Consider the following 21,211-nt stretch of genomic DNA (forward strand, 5'->3'; position numbering starts at 1 on the left):
GGCTGGTCACCAAGCTGAGCGACCTTTAACTGAACCCTTCCCTTTGCAGGTGGGTCCTCAGTTTCCTGTCTGACAGACCACAGGTGGTCTGAGTGGGCACCCACATCTCATCCCCCCCTCACCCTCAACACTGGAGCCCAAGGCTGTGTGCTAAGCCCCCTGCTGTACTCCCTGTACACCCACGACTGCGAGGCCACGTGGGAGAATAACATCATCTTGAAGTTTGCTGACAGCACTGCGGAGCTGATCTCCAATAACAATGAGAGGCCCTGCATGACCGAGATCAGTCACTTGGAGGACTGGTGCCACCTGAACAACCTTCAGCTGAATGTCAGCAAAGCAAAAGGACTGATTGTGGACTTCAGCAAAAAACAGCAGAGGGGCTACACACCAGTGATAATCAGTGGGACTCAGGTGGGGAGGGTGGACAGTTTCAGATAAGTCTGGGCATCTTACAGTATCTGACATGGACACTCCACATAAACTCAATGGTGAAGAAGGTCCATCTCTGTACCATCTCAGACGTCTGCAGGACTTCAAGCTCTGTGTCAGAGTGCTCAGAAACTTCTACATCTGCACCAAAAAGAGTATCCTGGCATGTTGCATCACCACCTGGATGGGCAGCTGCACCAAACAGGACTTCCTGGCCCTCAGAAGAGTGGTTTACTCAGCTGAAAGTATCATCAAAATCACCTTCCCCCACCTGCAGGACACCTACAACAAATGGTGCAGATCTAGGGCCTTGAAAATCCTCAAGCAACCCAGTCACTCTGGAACCAGATTGTTTTCCCTGCTGGTAGACACTTTTGAAGGCCAACACAGACAGGATCATGAGGAGCTTCTTTCCTGAGGCCATCCACATTCTGAGCATGAACTGAAAAGGACTTTATTGGACACACATCCACACTGCACACAACATACACACTACACTCATACTACATATTACACATCACATACACACATACTCATACATGTATTTTTGCACAAGCACACTTTGCACATTTTTACACAACTATATATGCTCACTGTACACTCACATATTTATACATCACAACACCACAAGAGTCACTTCTGTATTTTTATCCTAGTCTATAGTCACATTATATTTAGCAATTTTCAATCTTTTATATTCAGGTTGTAAATACTGTTTTGAATTTTCTGTATATACTGTCCATACCTACGCAGGTTCTTTGTTTTGTCTGCTTTTGGTTTTTTTGTGCTATTTGTTTTTTGTGTACAAGCCAGATCAGCTTCACAAAACTATTTACTATGCACTGTACAATGCACAACCATTTATGTATTAAATTAATTTAATTTTATTTGATTTGAAGGACTCGGATTGACTGAATCCCAAATAAAGGCAAAGAACCCGACACTAGAAGTAGGCAAAGATTTAAATACTCTACTACAGGAAACAGAATAACCGGGGTATCGAGACTAGAGAGCCCCTAGAGGGCTGGCGAAAACTAACCCAACCAAAATGTTAACAGAAATACAACACAATAGCTAGCACACGTGAAGTACAACATGGGCAGGAAAGCTGCATGCGAAATGCTGGACTGGACATTAGCTACACATAAACAGTAATTCGACTGGAACAGAAATTACCAAGACAACTCAGAATTAAACTAAGTCTGGCACAGAGACACATTGACTACTTTGATGGTGGAGAAGCAGAGAGGGGGATACGGGAGATCGTGTCAGGGGAGTGGTGGCATGTGGCTTGGCTGGCAGCTGTAGACAGATCCGGGAAGTAGGCTAGTGCTTGGTCAGGTAGTGCTTGGACCGGTACTGCGGGAGGTCACGCAGTGCAGGGGGGAAGGCAGGAGGTCCAGAGGGTAGACAAGGGAGCCGCTGGATGAGGATTGGTGAGTCCGGGATCAGCAGGAGCAGGCAAGAGCCCATACTACAGAACAAGAATACAGAGTTAGTGAGGAGCCGAGACTGGAGGACCAAACAGATCAGAGGGCTAACACTGACTGTTGCTGTATGATGGTCTGACATCAAGTGGTGACTGCAGTCTGCCTTTATGGAAGAGGAGGTGGTTGTCCTGATTGCTCCCACCTGCTCGCGCCAATTTCAGTAATTGGATGGAGAACAGCTGCCTGCCAGCTCACGCACACCACCTGAGGAAATGAGGAGGGGCGGGGGAAGGGAAAGTCTGCCACTACCTTGAGCTTGAGGCCGTGGGCGCAACATTCAAAGTGCAGGTATGGTCAAAAAAATCTACTGAAAGCATAAATGCAGTCATATTAATAGATTTGGTCACTGCCAATGAATGCTTATTCTTTTATTTCTGAATATAGTGATTGAAGTGTCAGAATTACAGCTCCCATAGTGCTTTAGGGAATGAATGCAGGAAGAATGGTGTAGCCAAGGAATTGTGTAACACCTAGATTGCTACTTTTACCATGATATCTGAATGAACTTTTATCAGTTTTACACTGTGACTGAAAATATGGACAACAATCAAAATGTTTTGTACTGAAAAACATCTTCAAGCATGGGTATCATGTCTGTGTGTCCATATATGACTAAGGATTTAAGCATTGGTTACAGTGAGCTGCAATTCATGGAATAGGTCAAACCTATTTGTCACAGTTTTCAACTAGCAGAATATAGATTCTCATTTTTATTTTTCTACTATATTAGGCAATCTTGACCAGGTTTCAGTGCCAGTGTCCACTGACTTCCAAGTTGCCTTGGATGTTTAGATCCCAGTATACCAGCTTGCTTTAGAATTTAATGCTTCACTGTTTCTTTCAGCAAGCATTGATCTGAATTTATTCTAATGAAAAGTAAAATTCTGTATAGCTTTTTATCACTACACTACGTTTATTGTTATTACCCCAGCTTTCAGTGGAGAGACCCATAGTCTAAGTGTGGAGCTACTAAGGGCATAAATTATCAAGTAATTGGAACGCTGCAAATGTGAAATGATTCAGTGGGAAATTTCTAAGGTGATTACGCTCAATGAGTTCAAAGCACTTATCTCAGGACCATTAAAACAGGCATTAAAGCTTTGCAGATGACACCTTCAGCACAGGAGGAAATGACTGGAGAATGTGGTAAAGTGTGTGGTGTTTCTATTTGTGTGTCTGCATGTATGGTGCTGAACATCATGTTTAAAGATATATTAAATTACTTCACTTGCTGGCTTTCTCAAATTGCTTTGAATGTATTTTAAAATTTTGTTTATCCTAAAACCTATCTGCAGTGGCATTAGTAAAACCCTGTTGTCAGTAGCCTGGTCATCTTCCAAGTACCCACTTCAGTGACATCAACAAAAAATCAAAAATTCAATTCCTACAGTCATGGCCGAAATTATTGGCACCCCTGGAACTTTTCCAAAAAATACACCATTTCTCCCAGAAATTGTTGCAATTACAAATGTTTTTGGTATACACATGCTTATTTCCTTCATGTGCATTGGAACAACACAAGAAAGCAGAAGAAAAAAGCCAAAATTGACCTAATTTTACACAAAACTCAGAAAATGGGCCGGACAAAATTGTTGGCACCCTCAACTCAATATTTGGTTGCACACCCTTTGGAAGAAATATCTGAAACCAATCACTTCCTATAACCATCAACAAGCTTCTTACACCTGTCAAATGGAATTTTGGACCACTCTTCTTTTGCAAACTGCTCCAGGTGTCTCAGATTTAAAGGGTGCCTTCTTGCAACAGCAATTTTGAGATCTCTCCATAGGTGTTGAATGGGATTTAGAACTAGACTCATTGCTGGCCACTTCAGAATTCTCCAGCACTTTGTCTCCAACCATTTCTTGGTGCTATTTGAGGTATGTTTGGGGTCAATGTCCTGCTGGAACACCCATGACCTCTGACGCAGACCCAGCTTTCTGACACTAGGCCCTACATTGCAGCCTAAAATATTTTGATAGTCTCCAGATTTCATGATTCCTTGCACACCATCAAGGCACCCAGTGCCAGAGGCAGCAAAACAACCTCAAAACATCTTTGAACCTCCACCATTTTTGACTGTAGGTACTGTGTTCTTTTCTTTGTAGGCCTCATTCCGTTTTCTGTAAACAGTAGAATGACGTGCTTTTCCAAAAAGCTCTACCTTAGTTTCATCTGTCCACAAAACATTCTCCCAGAAGGACCGAGGCTTACTCAGATACATTTTTTGGAAATTCCAGTCTGGCTTTTTTATGTCTCTTTGTCAGCAGTGAGGTTCTCCTCGGTCTCCTGCCATAGCGTTTCTTCTCATTCAGATGATGACATATGGTCTGAGCTGACACTTTTGCACCCTGAGTCTGCAGAACAGCTTGAATTTGTGTGGAAGTTGACTGAGGATGTTTAGCCACCATTCAAACTATCCTGCATTGCATTCTTTCATCAATTTTTCTCTTCCGTCCCCATTCAGGGAGATTAGCCACAGTTCCATGGGTTATAAACTTCTTGATTATATTATGTGCAGTGGACAAAGGAACTTCAAGATCTCTGGAGATGGTCTTGTAATCTTGAGATTGTTCATATTTTCCACAATTTTGCTCTTTAAGTCCTCAGACACTTCTCAGCTCTTCTTTCTCTTCTCCATGCTTGGTGTGACACACATAGACACACAACACAAAGGTTGAGTCAACTTTTATACATTGTAACTGGCTTCAGATTTGATTTCTATATTGCTAGCACCTGTTACTTGCTACAGGTGAGTTTAAACGAGCATCACATGTTTGAAAAAAAATGATTTACCCACATTTTTAAAAGGGTGCCAATAATTTTGTCCGGCCCATTTTCTGAGTTTTGTGTAAAATTAGGTCAATTTTGGCTTTTTTCTTCTGCTCATTGTGTTTTTCCAATGCACATGAAGGAAATAAACACATGTATATCAAAAACATTTGTAATTGCAACAATTTCTGGGAGAAACGGTGTATCTTATGGAAAAATTCCAGGGATGCCAATAATTTCGGCCATGACTGTAAAGAATTTAAACAAACAATTTTTTTGTCTGATCACTTACACAGAACAAAGAGTCACACCTAGTGGCTACACTGCCTGCCCAAAGGATGCAAAGTGTGACAGAGCATCACTATGTTTCTACTATAACCAATGAAAGTGGCTTTCATACTTTCAAAGTCGTGAATTATGCAAGGGTCCACTATGATGTGCTTCGCAGTTGTGTGCATGCAAAGATTTAAAAGATATGACCCACTGTGCATGTATGCAATGGAGTTCTCCAAGTGAATGGTGTCCACAGCTGACCATATGTGCATCTGCAAAGAAGTATATTCAAGGCTTAAGTGATGTGTGTATATATGTATATCACAGAGATATGCATAGCAAACCTAAAATAAACCAGTTTTCTAGTTATATGGTTTATGGGAGAGCTTCCACTTTGGAGTCTTGATCACTCCATCTATATTTTTATACCAGTACCAGCTGATGAGTGCTTTTAAACTTTATCCCCTGAAGAGTCCACTATAGTTTGTAATGTCAACTTGACCATATTGCATAAACTCTGTCAAACATTTGAAATTTCACAGTGCTGTGCTAGATCCAAAAACTAAAAACACAACTGTCCCGAAACAAAAGCTCACTGTCTTGTTTTGCTACAAACCTACATTGCACACTTGCAGCAGGTGTACCAACTGAAAAGATGAAGTCTCATTAGTTGGCATTAGCTACACATCCAATGTAGGACAAGTGTAAGATGGCCAACAACTATTGTTGAGAATGCTTAGTCTAAAAGACTATACTCTAAAAGATTGACACTTGCTTTTTTCCAGCTTACTGTTACTATATTTGATGTGGTCAGTGATATTTTTGTTGCTTTTGTAATGATTTTAGAATTTTCCAAATGCTAGATAAAAATAAGAACACACATGGGGTTTAATATAATGTGTAACTTAGAGACTGTAGCTTAAAATGTTACCTTTATCTATTCCAAAAATCAAGACTCTGTTTATACAAAACTAGAAGAATTAGGAAACCACCAAAACAAACCAAAATATCTGAAATCTGACACTAGACTGAAATAGCAGTCTACGATTGTATTTGGATTATTTATTCTGTCTTATATTAGGTCTCCTCAGTCAACCGTGGTCCAATAATGTGGTCTTGACAAGTTTCTAGTCTGCATAATCACTCCTGTCACTGCAGACGAAGGGGAGACCATGAAGAATTTCCTCCAGAGTCATCATTGTCATTGTGTGGGGCCTTGTACTTAGCCCTGTCACCTGCAATTAATGTCAATGGGAAAATGTAACCCAGCTGACACGGAGTTTAACTCCATGAGAGGCTGTCAGCAGCTGGGCTTTCTCCATCACTGTGTGGTTCATAAAACGGGGTGTGTGAGAGATGGCAGGCTGATGCCTGTTTCTTCTTAAAAATGAAATATGATATGTATTGATGCAGACTGAAAAAAATGAAATTACATGGGAACAATTTAACTAATTTCTGAAATCTGAAATACCTTTAGATAGTGACTGATACACACACACACACACACACACACACACACACACACACACACACACACACACACACATATATATGGAAATAAATTTCTAATGGTGCAACTTGATTATTCATAAATGATGAAATTTACTTGTAGTATTCAGTCTTATAATCAGAAGTTGTGAAGTCTGATTTCATTGACCTCCAGTTCCCAAACAAAGAAATACTATAAATAGAACATAAATAAATAGAACTGACTATAATTTTCCAAACATTTGTTAACTACTACTATGAACAGATTAAACAACAAGAAGAGGCAGAGAGCAAGCAATGTTTCCTGTGGAACCCCTGTGCTACAGACCAACTCATCAGACACAGAAGTGAATCCTGACATTGTGGTGGGGGGAAAAAAGTATGACAATCACAGTGCTCTCTTTGCTTGCCAGATGTGAGAGGGATCTGTGCAGCAGGTAGATTGCATCATCCACCGCAATACCAGGCCAAACTGAAGTGAGTCCTTGTGTGGGCTCTTCCAGACCCTCCTCAGGATGTGTTCCACAATATGATCAACCATTTTGTCTTTGTTTATTTGGATGACATTCTGATCTTCTCTCACTCCCCTGAATAATTCAAATCCCACATGTGTCAAGTACTGAAATGACTCCTCAAGAACAAGCTTTACATCAAGGTAGAGAAATGTGAATTCCATGTCTCCATAGTCTTGTTTTTGGGCTACGTTATCTCTAAGAGGGCGGAGAGAATGGATCCCGCAAAACTTACCATCATTAAGGATTAGCTGCAGCCGGAGAGTTGTAAACAACTGCAACATTTCCTGGGGTTTTCCAACTTCTACTGTTGTTTCATCAGAGCTTTTAGCAAAATTGCCACTCCTCTGACTGCCCTGACCTCCACCTCCAGACCCTTCCTTTGGACCTAGACGCCCAAAAGGCCTTTCAGGACCTCAAGCTCTGTTTTGTCTCTGCTCCCATCCTTGTTCCCCCAGACCCTGCACTCCAGTTCATTTTGGAATTCGACACCTCCAACACTTTGTTGTTGTTAACACCAATGTGAGAATAGGGTTAATCAAGTTTTCCGAATAAATTTTATCCATACTGACATCATTTCCAACGGTGACCTTCACAAGTGTGGAGGACCTTCTGTAATGCCTTCAGGTCCATGGTCAACTTAACATCTGTTTTTTTACCCACAGCCCAATGGCCAGATGGAGTGGGTCAATCAAGAGATGGAGACTCAGTTAAATATTTGCTTAAACCAGCTTTCAGGATCATTAATTGGTTTCCACCCACATTTCCCTGACCTGTGTTTCTAGTAATTATTTCAATTGTTTTATATATTGTATGACTTTAGTTCCCCGATTGCTATCAGAATCAAGCCATAGTTACTCATGTAGATCAGTGTTTGCATAGTTCTCAAGTGTAATCCTAGTTTTCTGTTCCACCGTTTTTCTGGTTGTATGTCTGTGGTTGTTGTTTAGTTGCAACTTTCCTTGCTTGGTAGTACCTAGTTCTGGTTAGTTTAGTTTATTTAGTTCATGTTTCTGACTAGAGTCTGGTGTTCAGTTTTCCCCACCTGTCCCACAGGGGTCTCTGTTGGTTTTGGTTGTGGAAGCTGCCTTCAGTTCCATGGATATCACATAATACTTCCTGTTGTAGTTATTATGGAAATTTTAAATAAAGCTGTTTTTTTACTCCTACACCTGTCTGTTGTGCCTCCGTTGCTCTGCACTTGAATACCTGTATTGGCATCGTAACAGATTTACAGATTAAGTAATGTGAGGTTTTGGTTTAGTATGTTTTGGTTTAAAATTTAACCCAAGTGGTTAAAATGGTGATTTATTATCACAAAAGTTTCTGAAAAGGCCGTGGAAGCTGAGGACTGGTTGGTATGGTGGTGGATGACTGGAGAGAGTGTGGAGTGACCAAGGCAGAGCCGAAAGCTGAGCAAGTGAATTGAGTTAGCAGCAAAGCCCAGCAGGAATGCCGGAAGTGTTGCTGCATAGACGGCTGGCTCCTGAACAGGGAGGAGTGGGGACTGGACCTGTGATACCTGTTGTAATGTTCTGTCTTCTGTTATTCAAGAAGTCATGCATGAACATTTGTGCTGCTAGCTTCTACGAGCAGCAAGCTATTTATTTTAACCGTCAACAACGTAGTCTCAGCTCCACAACAAAGCATTCTTGTTCGTCTATCTAACTCATAACACACTTAAGGCTATACTGCCAACTAGTGGTCACTTGATAGTACTGCTATCATTACATCTCCCTTCCAAAGTTTTAACAATACATATTTTATAACAATGTTTTAACTCATTCATTTTACTTTGTTTTACATCTTCATGTTTTTCCTTTTTTTTTTTTTAACAAATAAACACTGCAAGTGCAAATTCACGTACCTTTTACCAAAATGCATAACAAATAACAAGGTACCCTTTTTTCATAACAAACATTAAGCATTTTCAATAAGTCTGTCAGGTGGTTTTCTAGCTCTTGTCGACCTCCTAACAGGTTCAGTCATTCGAGAAGTTGCTTGAGGTTCTGTTGGGTGTGCAACTGGTGTATCTTTTTGTTCTTCAGGTTCTTCCTCAGCAGAATGTTTGTCAGTGTCCTCTTGAGTCTTTAACAGACTCCTCCTATTTCTCCTAAATGTCCGTCCATCCTCGGTTTCCACAATGTAAGATCTAGGTCCAACTTCACTGAGCACAGTTGCTTTTCTGCCCCAGCAGTCAGGTCCTTCGATCCTCACAGTGTCCTTTTCACAAAGAGGTTCAAGATATTTTGTAGCTCTGTCATAAGCCATTTTCTGTTTGAGTTTGAGCCTCTTCTTGTTGTCCATCCAGATGTTGTTATCATGTCCTTGTTGTACTTGTGGAAGTGTAGTGCGGAGTTTACGACACATGAGTAGCTCAGCAGGTGATGCTCCACACTCCAGAGGTGCAGCTCTGTAACTTAGCAAAGCAAGGTGAGGGTCAGTCTTACCATCTTTGGCTTTCTTCAGCAGTCTCTTAACGATTTGTACTCCCTTTTCAGCCTGACCATTTGCTTGTGGGTACAAAGGGCTCGATGTGATGTGCTTGAATCCATATTGCCTTGCAAATTCCTTAAACTCTTCACAGGCATATTGTGGACCGTTGTCACTCACAACACTCTGTGGGATTCCGTGTCTTGCAAAGAATCCTTTCATGTGCACAATAACAGACTGTGCAGAGGTGCTGGAGAGTTGGGCAATCTCAGGATAGTTAGAGTAATAGTCTATAACAAGAAGATAGTCTTTGCCATGCAGATGAAATAAATCTGTGCCCACCTTTTGCCAGGGTGCTGAGGGAAGGTCGGCTACCAGCATTGGCTCTTTGACTTGTTTGTAGTGATGTTTCTGGCAGATTTGGCATTTTTGAATCATTTCCTCAATGTCCTTGTTAATGCCTGGCCAGTAGATGGCTTCTCGCGCTCTTCTCTTGCATTTCTCTACTCCCAGGTGTCCTTCATGAAGACGTTGAAGCATGTCTTTGTGCATAGTTTGTGGAATAACAATCCTGTCCTTTCTCAGCAGGATGCTATTAGACATACATAACTCTGCCCGCACAGGAAAAAACTGTGGGCAGACTCCTTTTGACCAGCCATTGCTTATACACTGTGTCACTTTGTTCAGTACAGGGTCCATTGCTGTCTCTTTGACAATCTTTTGCAGCATATTGTCTGTTGCTGGCAGTGAGGCTGTGATCATGTTGATGTGAGCCTCAGCCTCCTCTGTTGTGATGCACTTAGTCTCACTGACAGGTGCTGGTGCTCGGGAAAGTGTGTCAGCTAGCACTATGTATTTTCCCGGCGTGTATATCAGATCAAAATCATAGCGCTGCAATGTCATCATCATACGCTGGATTCTGGGCGACATGTCGTTGAGATTCTTTTTTCTAATTGAAATGAGTGGTTTATGATCAGTCTCTGCTATGAACGTGGGCAGTCCATAAACATAAGTGTGAAACTTACCACACCCAAACACTAGGCCCAGTGACTCCTTCTCAATCTGAGCATAGCGTTTCTCAGTCTCTGACATTGATCTAGATGCATAGGCTACAGGTTGCCATGTTTCTTTGTTCATTTGCAGCAATACGGCACCTAGCCCGTCTTTTGATGCATCAGTGGAAACTTTGGTCGGTTTTGTTGGATCAAAGTAGGTAAGGACTGGCTCAGCTGTCACAGTTCTCTTTAGTTCTTTCCACTCCTTCTCATGTCTTGTTGTCCACTCGAAAGCTATGTTGTGATGCAGCAACTCTCTCAGGCACTTTGTCTTTGAGGAGAGGTTGGGAATGAACTTGCCCAGAAAGTTTATCATTCCCATGGCTCGCAGAACTCCTTTTTTATCAATTGGAGCTGGCATGTCCAGTATGGCTTGCACTTTGGTTTCATCTGGGACTACTCCGTCTGCTGTGAGCTTGTCTCCCAGGAACGTCATTTCTGTAACTCCAAAAAGACATTTCTCTCTCTTTAGTTTGAGTCCGTACTTTTTCACTCTTCGTAACAGTTTCTCTAGTCTCTCATCATGTTGTTGTTTTGTGTTTCCCCAGACTATTAAGTCATCAATGTAAACACGTGTTCCTTCCAGACCTTCTATGATCGACTCCATGGCTCTGTGAAAGATCTCGGGCGCTGACTTGATGCCAAATGGGAGCCTCAGAAAACAGTAACGTCCAAATGGTGTGTTAAAGGTGGTGTACCTGCTGCTTTCTGGGTCCAATTTCAGCTGCCAAAATCCGTGCGAGGCATCTAGTTTGCTGAAGAACTTTGCGCCTGCCATGTCACTCAGGATCTCTTCACGCTTGGGAATTTGATAATGTTCTCTTTTTATGTTTTCATTTAGATCTTTAGGATCTAGGCAGACACGTAACTCAGGGGAATTTCTCTTTTTAACACATGTGATGGAATTAACCCAGTCTGTGGGCTCTACCACTCTTTCAATGACTCCCATCTGTGTCATTCTGTTTAGTTCCTTTTTTAATCCGGCTTTGAGAGGTGCTGGTACTCTTCTTGGGGCATGCACTACAGGTTTAGCATCATCCTTGAGCTGTATTTTGTAAGTGTAAGGCAGTGTACCATGTCCTTTAAAGACAGATGTGTATTTGTTTAATATACTTGTACTACCTTCACTTTGTGACAGTCTTTTGTTCAATTTGTCCATATTGACGTTGTCACTGTTGATTTGGTAGATTCTTTTCACCAGCCCAAGGTCCTCAGATGCCTTGTCTCCCAGGATTGACTCATGTCCACTTGGCACTATTGTGAACATTATGTTGTGTTGTTTTCCTTTTGCTGTCACAATCAGCCTGCAAACTCCCATAGTTTTTATTGGCTGGTTGTTGTACGCTTTTAATGACATAGCCTTGCCTGCGACTCTTTTTGGTTTCTCTGCAAGTGCTTTCACATCATTTTCATTGATTAGGTTTGCTTTGGCTCCGGTGTCAATTTTGAAGGTTATTATTGTCCCATTGACTATCAGAGGTGCAGTCCATTTATCTTCTTTTACTGCACATATAACATGTTCAGTGTCTCTTGTGTTTTGGGGCTGCTTGAAGTTGTCCTCTCCAGACACCATTTTGATGAAAAATGTCTCACTTAAATCATCACTATCATCTGTGTCTTCCTGCACTGTGTGTACGTTCTTTCTAGTGTGGCACATTTTTGCATAGTGATTTTGCTTTTTACACTTTGCACATGTTCTCCCAAATGCAGGGCACTGTTTCGGCTTGTGCATTTCGCCACACTTTTTGCAGCTAAACTGTGTTTGATCATTGTCTCTGCTTTTGTCTTTATGCTTAAACTTGAATCGTGACTTTCCTTTCATTGCCACTGTTTTCACAGACTCATTTTCTTCTTCACATGGCGTTGCTTTGAATGTAAGAGCGTGTTGCTTTGCTAGCTCATTAGCTTGGCACGTTTTTATTGCACTGTCCAATGTGAGGTCTGCATCTCTCAACAGCTTTTCTCTAAGTTTCTTTTCATTCGTCCCAAATACAATCTGATCCCTTATCATTGAGTTTTTGAGATCACCAAAGTTACAGGACTGAGCTTTTATTTTGAGATCGGTGAGAAAATTATCAAACGACTCACCAGGCTGTTGGAGCCTCGACCGAAACATGTATCGTTCATAAGTTTCATTTTTCTTGGCAAGACAGTGTTCATCAAATTTCTGTAGGACCTTTTCAAACTTGTCTTTGTCCTCGGGTGCTTCATATACAAACGTGTTGAAAACTTCAATAGCCTCCGCTCCGGCGATGGTTAGCAAAAGGGCTATTTTTCTTGCTTCCGCCCTACTATCCACTCCTATGGCGGCAAGGTAGAGCAGGAACTGTTGCTTGAAAGTCCGCCAGTTAGCATCCACATTACCCGTCATTTTCAGCGGAGTTGGTGGCTTTACGGCGTCCATCTTGCTTCAGTTTCTTTTTCTTTCTCGACCCGCGACCTGGTACCATGTAATGTTCTGTCTTCTGTTATTCAAGAAGTCATGCATGAACATTTGTGCTGCTAGCTTCTACGAGCAGCAAGCTATTTATTTTAACCGTCAACAACGTAGTCTCAGCTCCACAACAAAGCATTCTTGTTCGTCTATCTAACTCATAACACACTTAAGGCTATACTGCCAACTAGTGGTCACTTGATAGTACTGCTATCATTACACCTGTGATGAAGCTTCTGGCCAGAGAGTTATGAGCATGTTCGATTCACCAAAGATGGGTGGTATCCAGAGGACAGGCTGCCTACACTAGACAAAAAAAATCTTCCATACTTGGGAAGCAAACTGGGGGCCACAATCCAAAACAATATCCTGTGGTATGCCATGTAACCTGAACACACTAGTGATTGCACTAGTAAATTAACTATTTCTACAGCAGAGGACAGTTTGGACAGGGAAATAAAGTGTATGGTTTTGGAAAAAAATGGTTAACAATGGTGAGTATAGTGGCATTACCTTTGGAAAGAGGAAGACTGATAACGAATTCTACTGCTACGTGGATCCAGGGGTGTTGTAGAATGGAAAGAAGGCCAGAGGGAACTCAAGAGACATGTAACAATTAAACACGGGTTTAATTAACAATTAAGTGGGAGGGAAAAGTAAACAGGAGCTAGCCAAACCTTTTCTTTAAAAAAGAAAAAAAGAGCAAAACTATGGAGCAGGGCCAATGAACGCAAACCAAAATTAACCCAAAACAATAGAGAACAAAAGAGGAATTAATAAACTGGAATGTTCTTTTGAAAATGTGAATTCTAAGGGTTTTGCTCTGAAAAGCGTCTACCACCTGCAGGCTCATGGTTACATGTAGTTCTATATGTTGGAGAGATTAGCTGGTCAATGGCAATTCAGAAATACAATCCTGTTTCCAGGATGAATATTTTATCATTGGCAGAAAGAGAAAGTAGAAGGATTTCACACACATTTCCTATCAAACCATTGCATGGGAGTGTTCATGGCTCAGGTGGTAAACCTGGCTGTAAGTACATTCATTACATGGATGGCAGCTCAATTCCTAGCCCGTTCACATGCTAAAGTGTCTCTAGGCAAGACACCAAACACCAAGTTGCTCCCAATGGTTTTGCTGCCATTTATATTTGAGTGTGTGGGTGAATTAGAAACACACTGTAAAACACTTAAAGCACCTTTTAAGCTAGGAAAGGTTAAATGCTATGTTAATTCAGACCATTTACCATTACCACTTATGGAGTCATTTATGTAGGCTATCAGAGAAATTCTTGACTGTGGTTTTCAAAATAATAAAGAATTTGTAGTATGTGTTGCCCAGCTAACACATTGAATCATGTGAGACAGTAAATTAAAAACGATTTTAGCAATACACCAGGAAGGTGGTTGAAGATTCTTGTGTCATTCCATCACAGTCCCACCAATTTTTGTATTTTTTTAATTTAGTTTTACATTTTAGTAAATGGGGCTGCACAGTGGTGTAGTGGTTAGCACTTTCGCCTTGCAGCGAGAAGATCCCTGGTTCGCCTCCCGGCTTTCCCGGGATCTTTCTGCATGGAGTTTGCATGTTCTCCCTGTGCATGCGTGGGTTTTCTCCGGGTACTCCGGCTTCCTCCCATAGTCCAAAAATATGCTGAGGTTAATTGATCATTCTAAATTGTCCGTAGGTGTGAGTGTGAGTGTGATTGTTTGTCTCTGCATGTGGCCCTGTGACAGACTGGTGACCTGTCTAGGGTGTCCCCTGCCTTCGCCCGAGTCAGCTGGGATAGGCTCCAGCCCCCCCACGACCCTAATGAGGATTAAGCAGTGTATAGATAATGGATGGATGGATTTTAGTAAATGTTAAAGGAAACAACTGTAATATTGAAATATTAAGCCTAGCTGGAGGAGAAATTCAGTATTTGTACTAGGGATCGACTGAGAATTGGCCAGGCCAATTATCGGTGCTGACATTTGGCATTTTGACGCATATCGACATTGACCTTTTTTTAAAAATCCGACTGCCAATAACAGATCAATTTAAAACTGGGTTATTTTGGCTCTGTGCCTCTCTGTCTGTAGTCACTACTCTGTCTCCAGCATAGTGCCACCCACAGCACGATCTGATTGGTTACATGCAGAGCCATGGCACAGGTAACAGCCAGTCAGCATTACTTTTATCCAAAGTAAAGCCTTTTTAAAATCACACTGACCCTGAAACGACTATTCATGTTTTTTATCAGCTCGTGGACAGATTACTGCAATGCTCTTCATGTTGGTGTTTCCCAGTCAACCCTGAGCCGCCTCCAGTTGGTGCAAAATGCAGCAGCCCGTTTCCTGACAAACACTTAAAGGCGTCAGCACACATTACCCCAGTCCTCTTTTCCCTCCACTGGCTTCCAGTTTCTTTTAGGATAGATTTTTAAAATTTTGCTTTTTGTTTTTAAAGCTATCAACGGCCTTGTGCCTAATTATTTGACTGGACTTCTTTCTGTAAGAAATCCTAACAGGGTGTTAAGGTCCACAAATCAGCTGTTTCTGGAAGTCCCTAGGGCCAGGTACAAATACTGGGGTGATCGAGCCTTTTCAGTCGCTGTGCCCAGACTTTGGAACAAACTGCTCCCTGACATACGCACCATCACCAACTTTGGTTTCTTCAAAGCCCGGCTCAAAATATCTTTTCAGACTGGCTTTTAATACTCAGTAATGTGGTGACATTTTATCTTATTTTATTTTATTTTATTGATGTGTTCTATTGTTGCTTTCTTTTAATTTGCTTTTATTTCTAATTTTACTGTTTTTTTTTAACTGGAAAGCACTTTGGTCACCTTGAGTGTTGTAAAGTGCTCTATACATAAATTCTGATAGTTTTTTTTTTTTTTGATTGATTGGTCAGCAGTGAAAACTGAGCATGCGCAATGCTCACACACATGGGAGAGGAGAAAAAGTTTTGCTGAGTGAAGAAGCTCAGGAGAGCAGATACACTACCAGTCAAAAGTTTGGACACACCTTCTCATTCAATGCTTTTTATTTATTGTATTATTTTCTATATTGTAGATTAATACACTAGTGTATAAATAAATAAGTTAATTTCATGGTAAAATCTGTGAAAAGGCTATAGTTAAAAAGTTAGTCAGGCTCCCGGGGAGCGGCAGTCCGGAGGTTCACACCGGCCAATCGGGGCAGTCCAGGGGGGAATTAGGGCCACGTCCTCACTCAGAGGGCGGCAAGGGTCCACTTCCTCACTCTGGAAGAAAGCAGGGAATCCACGTCCTCACTGCGGAAGACGGCTGGGGGGAAAGCAGGCTGCTCCGTCAGTGGCAGGGTCTCCCTGATATTGGCACATGACAGTGTCTCAGATAGGGGCTTTCGACCGGGGTGGAGCCCGTTCGGAGTCGGAGCCAGTGCCCGACTCGGCGCCGGTTTTTTGTCTTTCCACCACCGGAGCTGCGGCTCCGGGCTCCAAAAACTGGGGCTTTTTCGGGCACCAACTCGTTGCTGGGCCAGACTTGGCCAGAGTTGAGAGCCGAGCACGTCACGGGCAGGGGACGGGGTGACATCTAAAAACATCTAAAGAGATAAACATAGATATGATCATCAACTTATTGCGCGTGTTTAACCGCTAAGTAATCAATGCAAGCGTAGTCGAAGCTAAGTAGCTAAGCTAACGCTAGCACGTTTACTGTTAAGTATCCAAACGTCTTTGATAATTACCTTTCTTCTCAAACGTGATCGCCGGGCATTGGAACGGCGACGCCAATGGGTAACCCCTAACAGAAGGTTTTGCTGTTCAGCAACGGCGAGACACACTAGCAAAGACATGTACACCACTCCAATGAAGTCCTCCATTGTTGTTGTGTGGGTTTCCGTACGGCGCGAACGCTGTTGAACGGCTACGTACGCAGTACGTACACACGTTTTGTGGTGGCGCAATGACGCAGCTCCAACTTTGCTCCTTCCGAATGGAAACACAAACCCGTTCTGGGGCGGCACGAGATTTGAACCAAAAAAGCACTGGCTCTCAACTTTGAACCAACCTAGCACCTGGTGCTCTTTGGTCGAAAGCCCCTAACAGTGACTGAGGCAGTACGAACCCATGTTCCCTGCCATGTGAAGCCAGTGTTTATAGCAGGTGATAGGATGAGCTGCAAGTGTGAGGCTCTTGCAGCTGCACCTAATCCGCTGATGAGCAGCTGCAGAGAGCCTCACACACCAGAGACACACGGCAGTGCAGCGGGTGGTTGGAAGGGGGCGGGGCTAGACAAGGCCCGTGACAACAGAGATTTTTACATTTCCAAAAATGTTGTATTGTAAAAGTGAGGGTTCAACACTTTACCTTCTGCTGATCTTACCAAAATCTTACCAAAATGAAATGGTAATATGAAATGATAATATAAAACTGAACAGCCTTTGTGTATTGGGGCAAATATATGACAGAGAAAATTGCAAGAAACAGCCAATACACTGTACAGACCTTGACCTGCGAGGACATATAGAGCACCTCCACTCATCCACTCATTAGATTTCCCTCCTTCATTTTATCTCTCAGTTTGGGCGTTAATCAGGACATTTTTTTCCTCAATTTGTCATTGTCATTACTTACATTCAACTGAGTAACTGTGAGGTGCTGAGGGATTCTTGTTTTATTAAGACCTGGATTGTCAACAGTCTTGATTTGGCACACTGTTAATTTCATTAGGCAAGTGGCTGCAGACAGGAACTAATGAAAAGCTAAAATGAATGTACAAGCCCTGTTGTAATGCTGTATTCTGAGGGCTTAATGGCATTAGTGTTTCGTTTTTCAGAGGCTAACGATGCATTATGTTCCTACCTGTTCACGCTCTGAGCGAGTATCTCTGCATTATGGGATGTTTTTAATCGGCTTTGGTTGCCTGTGTCTGCTGACTACAAAAACAGACTGCATGTAATATCATCCAGGCCCAGGTACCGCTGTTGCTATAGCAATTGTAATTACAAAAGGTTCATTAACTCACAACAGTTTTGCCAGCCAAAGGGGGTTCCTATTAACAAAATTTACATATTGAAGAAATTACCACAATTGGCATGAAACCAGGGTCATTAAAATGAGAAGCAACCTAACAAAGAGGAAGGGAAGCTGTTGGAATATGTACATGGAGGACAGAATTAATGAATGTGGAAACGTAGATCCCTTTTTTTGGTCAAATACTGCCTTAAAGAACAAACTATGCAAGCCTAAAAGTTCATTCATCTGGATTTCAGTTCAACTTAAAATGGTGCTAATTTTTGGTTCAGTTGGTTCATTTCTTTATGCAGATCCCCTGGACTTGCCCGTCTGTCATATTACAAGCATTTAAATGTTTTGACCAATTTCATAAACATATTAACACGTCTTGAATAAAAAACCCTGATGATGAATTAAAAATAATTATGTGAAGTTAAAATGATGAATAGTACTTTGTAGTACTTTAACTGTTATTTCACCTTAAATATTACTGGGAATACAATATTTATCGTAAAATTTGGGTCATTCAAATGTACTGTACTGTCAGAATCACACTCCTTGAGATTTGTTTAGTCAGTTATGTGTTCAAGTTTTGAAGTGTAGATACATTTTTTTTGTGTGTGCGTGTTGTACTGTGTGTAAATACCACAACTTGTATTCTTTGGCATCAAAGAATAATTGCAAATTGTTAGTTAGACCTGGTTAGGAAATGTACCCTAAAACCAATCCATGTTTACTGTTGCCCATTTTAAACTGAAACTGTTTAATTAGTACTTGTAGAACTTAAAGCCATTTAACAATTTGACACAAAATATTTTTGTTAGAAACATTGCTAATATATTGCCCTACGCATTAAGGATGCAATTCCCAAGAAATCCATGTTTTTTTTTTCTCGTTTATCAAAATGACTTCTTTACATGATGTGCCTCTAATGAGCCAGAAAGTTTTCTCTTTGAGAAAAATATGATGAAGATCTATACAGGTAAGAAAACTAAAAAATCCACATTGTAATAACCACCACCATACCCTCTAATTATCATGTCTAATGCCATACAAGTCTTGTATTGATCCTGTGTTTAATAGGAGAACATATACATCAGTGATGAATCACAATACTGGATTGTTTAGAAACCATTAAACAACAAAAAAGTTATCTGAAAGTGTACCTCTGTGAGGACATCTGGGCATCAGCCCTCCCAATGGAGGTTGTGTGCCAGACCCCCTCCTGAATTAATAACATGCGAAAGTCCCTTTTTAAAGACCATACCTAAAAGCATCACATTGAGTCCTCTTTTCTAAGAGTCTTCCAAATTCCTTTTCCCAGATTTCCCTTTCCTAAGCTTGTCTTATATTCTTCAAGGCCGACTTGGAGCCTCCACTCTGTCCACTGCTGTTCCAACCCGCATCATCACGCTGACCTGACATCCATCAGCAGAAGCTCCGCTGCAGCATCATGGCGTGCTCTCAAGTAACTTTCAGCCACTGAAACTTGGTACAACTTTCTCAATTCTCTTATTACCAAACGTAAATTCCTGGAAGGTTCCAAATTAGTGTACCTTTAATTTTGTGGCTGCTTTCAGGTGTAGTCTGCTAATCCATTCTTCTGAGAATGTAATATTACAACATATAATATTTTCCCCAATAATGCATTGCAATATCATGTTTTCTTCCTTCCTTTCTCCCTCACCACATTGATTGTTTTGTGTTGTTGTCTTGTCTTAATGTATGTTATTGTTGTGTCATAGACAGTAGTTGTTATTGTGTTGTTAGTTTAATAAATGTACAAACACATAAGTTCAGTGCCTCCTCTGTTTTGTTGTTCACATTAACTTGAAGAAATTCCAGCTACCAAGGTTTTATAAATCACTTCCAGCTTAAATAATTTCCCTGATCATTCCTGAAGCTCTTGTTGACAGCACAAGAGGTGCATTTTTATATGAATCTGATGTAAATATTCCACTAGATGAATATCAGTTAGATTGTGTAATAATTCTGCATAAGTATTCAAAATCCATTTGAGGTAACTTTTTTCCTACACTGGAGAACACTTGGCTAAAAGTTTGAAGTCTCCCTCCGTAAATAAATAAAAGTGAATGGTAGTACCATTTCAAGTTGAGCTGGGGTCATCCCTAATGGTAAATTACTCATATAGCGCCTTCCTACCCTACATTAGGTTAAATTGGATAAAGATGAGCTGCGCAGTGGTTTCGTGGTTAGCACTTTCGCCTTGCTGCTAGAAGATCCATGATGCACGGAGTTTGCATGTTCTCCCTGTGCAAACTCGATGCAGCCCCCCTCCACCCCAACCCCAATGACAATTAAGCAGTGTGTAGACGATGGATGGATGGATGGATAAAGCTGAAGAAGAAACTTATTTAAATAGCCTAGCTTGTTGCCTTTAAATTTTCAACTTCTGTTACGGGGGGGAGCTGGGGAACCCAAGCGCAGACTCACAGAAACTGACAGACGAATGAATAACTGAAAGAGATTTATTTCACAAAATAACTAATCAATACAGGAACACAGAACTGAACTGGGGGGGAGAACCAAACCAAAACTACTAAACTCTAACAACAAACTCTATGACTATAAAAACGGAAATCTACAAACTGAACCGACTAAACAAAACTAAGCTAAAGAGGGATACTCACAAAATGGGGAAACTGATAACCTGAGGGGAAAACAGACTAAACTAAACCACTAACAAACACTATGAATTTGAGAACAGAAGATCACGAAACTAGAACAAACAAAACTAAGCGAAGGAGGGATACTCACAAAAATGGGGGAACTGAACAGAAGGGGTAGGGAAGCAGGCTCGGGGAATCTGGGGTGAACGGAGATGAGACTGGAGCTACTGGCTGGGGACAAAACAGGGCTAGCGAGAATCCAAAAGAACTGCTGAGTCCAAATGAGGGAAATCCAGAGGAGGGGAAAAAGAGTCCAAAAACAGAGTGCAAAACAGAGTGCGAAAACAGAGTCCAAAAACAGAGGGCATGTGGGTCGATGATCCGGCAGGGAGTGAATGAACGGGCAGAGCTTAAATAGGTGGAGGTGAGGTGGAGAACAGGTGAATGGTGTGAACTGATTGCTGCAGCTGGAACTCATTGAAGCAATCAGCAAGACAGAATGCGGGCAGGTGAAGCAGGTGAAGCAGAAGGGTGAGAGACAGGGAGAGAGAGAGACACATGAGGGAGAAGTGACAGACAGACAGAGGGAGCCAAAGAGAGACAGGTCAACACAGAAACAAATCATGACAGGGGAGAAAGGAGGAAAAAGAGGAAAAAGGGAAAGAAGGGCAGGGGCTAGAGCAGGATCCTAACAGTACCCCCCCCTCT

The sequence above is a fragment of the Amphiprion ocellaris genome, chromosome 15 (assembly GCF_022539595.1).
Source record: "Amphiprion ocellaris isolate individual 3 ecotype Okinawa chromosome 15, ASM2253959v1, whole genome shotgun sequence".
Classification (NCBI taxonomy): domain Eukaryota; kingdom Metazoa; phylum Chordata; class Actinopteri; family Pomacentridae; genus Amphiprion; species Amphiprion ocellaris.